This window comes from Buceros rhinoceros, unplaced genomic scaffold, assembly GCF_000710305.1.
Source record: "Buceros rhinoceros silvestris isolate BGI_N320 unplaced genomic scaffold, ASM71030v1 scaffold2266, whole genome shotgun sequence".
Taxonomy (NCBI): domain Eukaryota; kingdom Metazoa; phylum Chordata; class Aves; order Bucerotiformes; family Bucerotidae; genus Buceros; species Buceros rhinoceros.
Genome location: NW_010417998.1, coordinates 115,747 through 124,065, shown reverse-complemented (window position 1 = coordinate 124,065; position 8,319 = coordinate 115,747). Strand labels below are relative to the sequence as shown.

Sequence of the window (8,319 nt, the reverse complement as noted above, 5' to 3'; positions counted from 1 at the left end):
AAAGTCAACCCACATCTGGCTGGAATTGATAAATTGGATCGTTCGGGAAGCAGACGTACAGGCAGATGAATGACTCCGTTTGAATATTAGTGTTAACTAGAAGGATTAATGTAGAAAATGATGGATTATTTGCCATCTTTCCCACACTGGGTTTTGGTTTGTATTATTCATTCACTGGAGGTGTTATTTTCTGTTTAGCTGCACGACCTGAATTATTCAGCTCATAAGAAAAATCTCTACAGAAGGTAAAAATAAAGATACGATGGGTTTGCCAGCCTTCAATCACCTCTCAACACAAAAATGTTATTTTAATCCTCCTTCTTTCTTTCACAAAAGCTGACTGACAAGCCCACTGCACTCTATGCCCCTGCCTTCATTCAAACTCCTCTCTGCTCTATCCCCGTGCCAAAATTATACTGGGGTTAGAACGTTGTAGTGCCATGACACAACGCTACACAAAACCACCCTTCTGTTTAGCCGTAGCATCCTTCCTAGGGCATCACAAGACTGCGGCTGGACAACGGAAGCAACCTGAGGAGCGATGGGATGGAGCTCACTATCTTCTCTCAGAAAATTCCCAGTGAAACCTGTATCGCAAACCAGAAAGCAATGGTTTCAGCACTCAAGTCCTTCCTACTAGTACGTTCTTACAGCCTTACTGGATAGGTAAGGCCAGCACCAGAAATGAGATGTAGTCATAATCTTTGTATTCCAGTTGGTTATGACCACCCACCAAATGGTCAGAATTTCACCCGAGACATTTCACACTAGGTTCATACTGACATTTCTGCTGCATTTTCTGCAAAGGTTGTTCAAGTGGTTTGAAGAATGGGCTTGGCAGAACAGCCACACTCTCCGTCTTTCCTCTTCACTCTTTGATGCTCTCCAGCAAACTGGGGACACACGGGCAGAATCAGAAGCTGGCCATGGGTCCCTGATGGCAGCTGAAAGGTGGTACTTGTGTAGTTCTGAAAAGTTCCTTGGATTTGGCTGTTACAATCGGAGATGGGCCATCACCATGGGCCAAAGCACAGCAAAACTTCAAGAGAAAATATTTCTCATGGACTGGAAGAGCTGAAGCATCTGTTCCTGATGCTTCCTGCTGGAAGACTCTCAACGTCCTGACGTACATAGATATAGATATATGCGTATGTACGGACTCATCCCTTGATGAGGCTTCTCACAGCTCTTTTCACAGCGATCGTCTCATGCAAGGTTTCATTGTGACACCATAGCAGAACTGACCTTGAGAACACGCAACCAGACCAGAAGAGGAAGCAAGCTGCAGACTCCTCCTCCGGATGCTGGTGCACTCAGGCCCCTGACATAGTCCTCATACGTGGTTGTATGACCTGCCTGAACAACCACAGTAACGGAAGCTGGAAGCAAACTGTGCCAGTCCCTCACTACCCTCCATCACAAAGATTCTCCAAATGGCTGGTGTGAATCCTTCGTGCAGTACTTTGAGATGCACCTTGCTCTACTCTTTACTGATACAGAAAACCAACTGCTTTTTCCCCTTTGGAGGACACTTTTTGAAGATCGTACCTTCTGTTCCCTCAATCTTGAGGCCCTCAGACATAACCCTCACCTCAATCTTTTCTCATAGTCACATTTTAAGGTGTTTGACACTTCTTACTCCTCTCCTCCACCCTGTCTCCAGAAGGTCCACACATCTTCCTTAAAATGCAATACTCAAATATCCAACCAGACTCCAGGAGAGGTCTTGGCCAACTCTGAGTGAAGCAAAAAGCATGACCCTATGACTCTGTCAGACTATATTCATCACACAAGGATGCTGCTATTCAGGTGCAGATGATACTGTGGCCCACTGATGTGCTGTGATCACATGGTGGGGATGATGCACAGACCACGAGTGCCTCCACAAAAGGCCATGTCATGTGCCTCAACACGGGTGAAGGGTTCCAGAGATTGGTCCTAGTTGAAATTTAGCTGAGCACTTAATTTGCAGCCTTCACAAATCTTCGTGTGAACCAACACTGCCACGCAACAGCAATGTTGATGAGCTCTAACACGTTACAGAAACAAGGAGCTGCAACAGCTCCTTTAGGGCAGATCTGGGCTTAAAGGAGGAACTGGTAAAGAGGAACCAAACCGAAGCCATTTGCCTTCACTGCCTTTCCACAAGCACCTTACCCATATAGATACAGCATTCCACGCCCAAAATGGGATGTGTACTCACTCACCCTTAACTGCTGGCTGAGCTCAGCCATCAAACCCCTCTGTGGTCGCTCCTGGGTCCACAGTCCACTGGCATCTTTTCAGGAGTACACCACGATTGATTTCTGTTTTGTTTTTTAAGCAAAGCAATAGGACTGCAAAAGATAGGCAATGTCTAAAAAAGCTACATGCCATATCTAAAAGATACCTCTCATGAAGCAGTTACTTCCCTTTCCTTTCATTCAGAGGATGAAAGAACTTTTTACAGGCAAAAGGACCAGCTGACAGCAGGCTTTGTGTTGTGGGTGGATTGAGAGTGAAGGGCAGGGGCCGACGCTGCAGAGGTATTCAGAGAACCTCGATTTCCACTCTGCAATCAAGCCAACAAAGTGTCGTTAAATATTTGATGTGATTAACATCTCTTCTCTATTTCCGATAAACATCAGATAGCCAGCAGGTTAAAAAAGAAAAGAAAAAAAAAGAGAGAATGTTCTCAAGTCATGTTTCTGTGAGACTCAAGTGCTGGTGAGGGCAGATGAACGTCCTTAGGAAACTTCTAGATGAGATCAGATAAATGCCCATCGAAGTGTCGTAATCAAGGTCTTCCATCAAAGATGCACTGAAAGGCTGCACATCTGAGGGACTGAATTAATGGAATATATTTAATTAAGACTATGATTTTCTGACAATAATAATACTTCTGAGTGCGTGTGGAAAGCTGGGAGCCTTTCATATCTGACCAGCCTGATCAAAGGGCCTCACTGATAGGCAAAAGAACACAATATCGGTGGCAGATTGTGTCACAGTGAGTCTTTGACAAGAACAAAAAACTTCAGTGTCTGAAAAGTACAAAAAGTTGAAGTTGGAAGAGAGATTTCTGTTCTTTTGTCAAAAAAACCCCCTCGTTTTCTTAAATGTAAAATATATGACTTGGTATTTTATCTCATAAACCGCACGCGCAATCTTATCTGCATTCTGCAAAATTATAAATATGGAGTTAATATACTACTTTGTCTACTGCCGTTCTTCTCCTCGAAAGCTGAATTCAGTATTTAGAGCTCATTATTCAACATCACATTTATTAAACAATGCCCTTTCAGCAGCGTTTTCATATCTACATAATGAAAATTCTCCCTCTTCAGAAAAAGATGAGGGAAATGATTGGGATGAAGAAGTAATCCGAGTCGGCCAGGTGTATTCTCGCTGTATATTAAGTAGCTTCACCGAGGCAATGGGCCACATCTGCATTCAGCAGTGAAGAGGCGCTGCAGAAAATATCACAAAGAAAATCAGCCTTGGGAAATGCGTATCTGTGCGAAGGGGATCCAGAGCCGCCCGCATCCCGCCTGCGGGACCAGGCTGCTACACTGAGAGCCGCATTAATCGGGGACTGCAGTTCTGCAGGAGGTACAGGGCCAGGAGGCAAGACGGACATGGCTCCTCAGAAAGGGTGTGAGGTGGAGGGAGCTGGAGTGGATTTCCCAGTAGAAATCACTGGGGTCACAGGGAAATCCATTCACCCAACCTTCAGCCACTCTCAGTGGCCTGAGAACCACCTTCATCTTCTAAAAAGGGCTGGTTTTGGCCAAGGCAACCATGAAAATGAAGACCATAAAGGCACGTCCACTGGCTTTATTAGTAGCAGTGAAGCTCACGAAGAGCTCGCCTTGACTCTGGGTACATTCATGTGACCTTCCCTAGGCAAATGGGAACTTTGCTGAACCTCTAAGAAACACAGGCATGACCTTTTGGCACTGGGCACTGACCAGAAAATGCGTAACGATGCCTCGTGTGAGGCTTTGCCTCAGCAAATGAGCCCTACAGACAGGCAGATAGCTCAGGACTAAACCACTCTCGGGCATCTACAAAGCTGCTCCAGAGTAAGGATGTCTCAGACTGTGGGGAGAAGGAGTTCTGATCTGCCTAGCTCAGACCCCAGCACACCTACGCAATGAGGAGAAGACACACACACTGTTTTCTTGCCTGCTGATCTGCTCTTGAATCTGTGGCTACAGAAGAGGCCCAAACTCAAGCTCACCATGAGCCGCGCAGGCTGGTAGTACCTTGCTGGCTCACGTTCGACTCTGGTGAACTCGCCTGCTCTCAGAAAATGCCTGGACATAGCCCAGGGGGTAGGACACTCCAGGGACTGCCCACAGCAAACAATGTCTGAGGTCCCTCTGGTCTGGGAGGTGAGGGGAGTCTTGCTGTATGGATTCAGGTGCTGCCAGGGGCAGAAAACAGCTACTGGCCCATTTTACTTGTTAGTCCGACATAGTCTGGAAGACCAACAGCTATAAAAGCCAATGATGTCATTTCTATCTCCACGCTCAGAGCAGAACCATCTTAGCCCTGCATATTACCAAAGAGCAGCTCAACAAGTAGACTGGGTTTCCTGCAGGGATGAAGGCCCCCCAGTGCATCCACTGAGAGAACACTGACCTCCCATCTGTGTATCAACACCTTCATCTCATGACACTGGAGACCTTCCAGTGAAGGAATTATAAAATGGGGGAAAAAACTTACAGAGGACAATCTCTACGCTGATTCTATGGTAAGTTCTATCATGCAACAAAAACATCACAATGGTCGTTTGCACGTGGCTGTGGCCTGATGTCCTGTGCAGTTCAAGCAGCAGCAGCATTGTACCTCCATGGTCTGAGGTGTGTCCACACATTTATTGGTAAGGCAACCAACGGACAAGTCAAGAAATGGACGGCCTTGCACGCACACAGAACGTCTTTTCAGAAGTACCAAGAGAAAGAGAAACTGGGTACTGGGAACACAGAGGGTGAGGGAAGCATCACCTACAGTAATGCAGGATATTGAAAAAAGACAGAAAACCTCAGTAAAAGAATATTTCTGACTTCTCAAGGATCACTATTAAACACCTGCAAAACCCAGACCTTAGGACTGAAACACCGGCTCTGTTGGACTCCAGAGGCAGGGACTCAGCACAGGCACTACTTCCACCAAATGATACCATTTTCTGCCCTTCCTGCTCTTAACAAACCCTCCCATGACCCAGAGGCTAATGACATCTCCCCTTGTCCCGAGCCGACACAGGTGCCTCACAGGAGCTCCACAGGTCCCACTTCCTCCCCCATACAGGCTGCCTGATGAACAGAACCATGCGAAGGTCAGAGCAGGTTTTCTCAACCTGTACTTAGTTTTAATTCAATTCCTGTTTCAGGCTTAAAGTAGCCCTAAAAAGCCTAAAACTCACCCATTTTTTCCAAGTCTATCAGCAGATGTAAGAAAAGATATCACCCTCCCCTTCTCTTCTGGACTGGGACATGGGTTTCATCTGCCGGTGGTAAATACTGAGCTGCCCAGAACACACGTTACTGTTCTGTGAAACTTTTTACTGAACTTCAAAGAAGTTGGAAGCCTAAAATCCTAAACGTGTGCCGGATGCTGCAGCATCGTGAGCTGGGAACAGCTGCACAAGTGCAAAGGACTATTGCCCTATATATATTATTAATCAAACAACAATAACTAATAAGCCAAGTCACACAAGACTCTTGCCATGCCCAGAGTCCTCAGCAGCTAATGAGGTTTCCTTTGAAGTTAATGTGTCCAAAATGGGAGGCACAGAATGGGCTGCAAATATCAATATTGATTTCTTGCGGCGCTGCTGTCTCGGCCTGAAACCCCTGGCAAGAGGAGCACGTTGAGCGGGAGCATTTTCAGTGTTCCCGTGAAAAATGAGCAGGATGCTGAATTTCACCTCGCATTTGAAGTACAAATCTGAAATGTACTTTGCTCAAGCTTTGTTGAAGAAACAATTTATTACAGCACTTAATCTTCCTGATGAAAGAAAAGGAGATTTTAGCCTGCTAATAAGCTGTGTAGAAGCCATGACTAATTAACCTAATTAGAGCAGCCTGTGACAAAATGTGATTGCACTAAACCCGTGCCTCAAGTAACAGGAGTTGCCAAAACCTCAAAGGCTAATAAACCAACACACTTTAATAGAACATAAACACTAATGAAGTTGACACCAGCCATATTATTTATAGTAAAATCAATAGCAAAATCACCACAAAGGACCATCTGAAGAGAATTCGCTATCTGACAAGACGCACTGTCGGAAAACCCTGAAATACATAAAATCTGCACAGATTATTGACCGGGGACTGCAGCTCTTGGAGACGTGCAATTCCTGGGGCTGGTGGGCACACGCTGAGGCTGAAGACACCTGATGCCTGCAGCACACTTGGACACGTCTGCATCCTCCCACCTCACAGCTCAGCAAAAGGGAGCAGCATTTCTTGGCATCGCATGGTTTCCATCGCAATCACAAACCCCAAGAGACCCGGTGGGAGAGAGGAAGCGGGGTGAGAAAGGCTCACTTCAGAGAATCAGTTACTGCAAAGCAACTTCAGGTGACAGTCCAGCCTCAATTCCCACCTGCCTCAGGATAAGTCACCAGCTGCTCCCCCCCTACAGTGGCTACATGATAAATTCCCAACACTGCACCAGTTTCGGACAGTCGGGGGACGACGGAGTGCAGGCTGCTGCTGGGGATGGAGCTGGGGCAGGTAGTAGGGGTGAGGACCTTCTTCAGTGATGCCACTGGCAGTGTTTGAGCTCTGATGAGCAGAAGTTCTTTGGTGCTGGTCTCATAGCTGGGCTATGTGCTTTGATACTCTGTGGGGACAGAAATGCCTGTTCTCCCGGTTACAGTGATGCAAGACTGAAGTCTGAAGAATGAATGACTGGGAGCTGATGTTCCTTCTGGGGTTTTTGACCCTGGGATGGCAACTGTACCGACCTCAGCCCGGTAGTGAGGCAGTTGCCTCATGATGAAGCACACAGGGAACACGAAAGGCCATTTCACCCACATGGAATGGAACCGGGGGGATTATCTCACAAAGAAAACTCACTGCAAACTTAGAAGGTGTCTGCTTAGAGAATGCACCACCTGCAGGCAGGAGTCACAAAGTCACCCTTGAGCACCACAAGAGTAAAAAGGTTCCTACAATGCATAAAAGGATCTTCAAAATGAGACTCAGAGCCAGAAACCTCTGGGACCTATGGTGGAAGGACGGTCACCTTCCAGAGGGAACTTGGAGCACTGAAGCAGAAAGCAGCTTTGTGGTGCAGAACACTCCCAAGCAGCGAAGAACAACCCAGAAGGACTCCAGAGGAACTGAAATGCATCATTCACCCTATAGATGCCCACGCCGGACAGGGCGGAGCTGAGAAAGCCTGAGAGTTCAAGCCATAGCATGCAGGGACACCTACAATCGAGACGGACTGTGCAGCCCAGAGACAAACGACGCAGTTGCAAAGCTCGTGTGGCAAGGGCTTCATGGCTGAGTTCCCCTGATCATGTGTGTTGACCCTCAGCGTCCATTTGATTTGTCTTCAAAGCAGAAGCAAAAACGAAATTGCTGCTGTCTGAACAGAAGATGATTAAAGAAAGGGTGTAGAATTTTTTTTACTTCCTCCATTTTTATGGAAATAAGCCTTTTAGAAGAAGAACAGTTCAGCAAGAAGTTCCAAGCTTATTTTATGGCTGAAAATGTGACAGTGACATTTTCAACATGATCTAGGTCATGTGCGTGCACATGAGGCAGTGAAGAGCAGATGGTAACTCCTGGCCAGGACGGACTCATCTGGCTCAACTTGGTCCATGTCACCATTTGAAATCACGGTGGGTGGCCTGGGTTAGAAACACCAGCTCCGTTTGACTTCTGAACGGCAGTCTGCAGCGCAGAGCTCTAACTCCCTGCTGCATTAAAAGACAGCGTTTGCCAGGAGAAGCCCAGCCCAGCACACACTTGCCTCGAACAGCACATGGAACCATAAACCCGGGCTCCTGCAAAACTCCGTAAAGCCCTGCAGACCCATACAAACGGAAAAAGAAAGGGAAACCCAATGCCCCAGGTGAAAACTTGAGAACCAGCCCAGTGAAACCAGGATGTCTTCACTCCCTGCTTTACAGCACCGGAGAGAACGTCCCACAAAGGCAGCTCGCCATAAATAAAACTGATCCTTATATCACAGCAGGTGCCAGAGACTGAGCAGAAGCCACAATAAAACAAAAGATACAATCTCGGATCCACCGAGGTGAGAATGATCGCGTCTTACTTGAAGAACATTTTGCCCCCTTCCAGAAAACAAATCACA

At 46.8% G+C, this 8,319-nt stretch overlaps 1 protein-coding gene across 1 annotated transcript in view; it reads right to left on the bottom strand.

Moving 5' to 3' along the window:
- The window catches only part of DNAH9 (dynein, axonemal, heavy chain 9), a gene marked incomplete at its 5' end in the record, with an annotated part of 172,531 nt that overhangs the window by 50,570 nt on the left and 113,642 nt on the right, over positions 1-8,319 (bottom strand). The window lies entirely within an intron of this gene.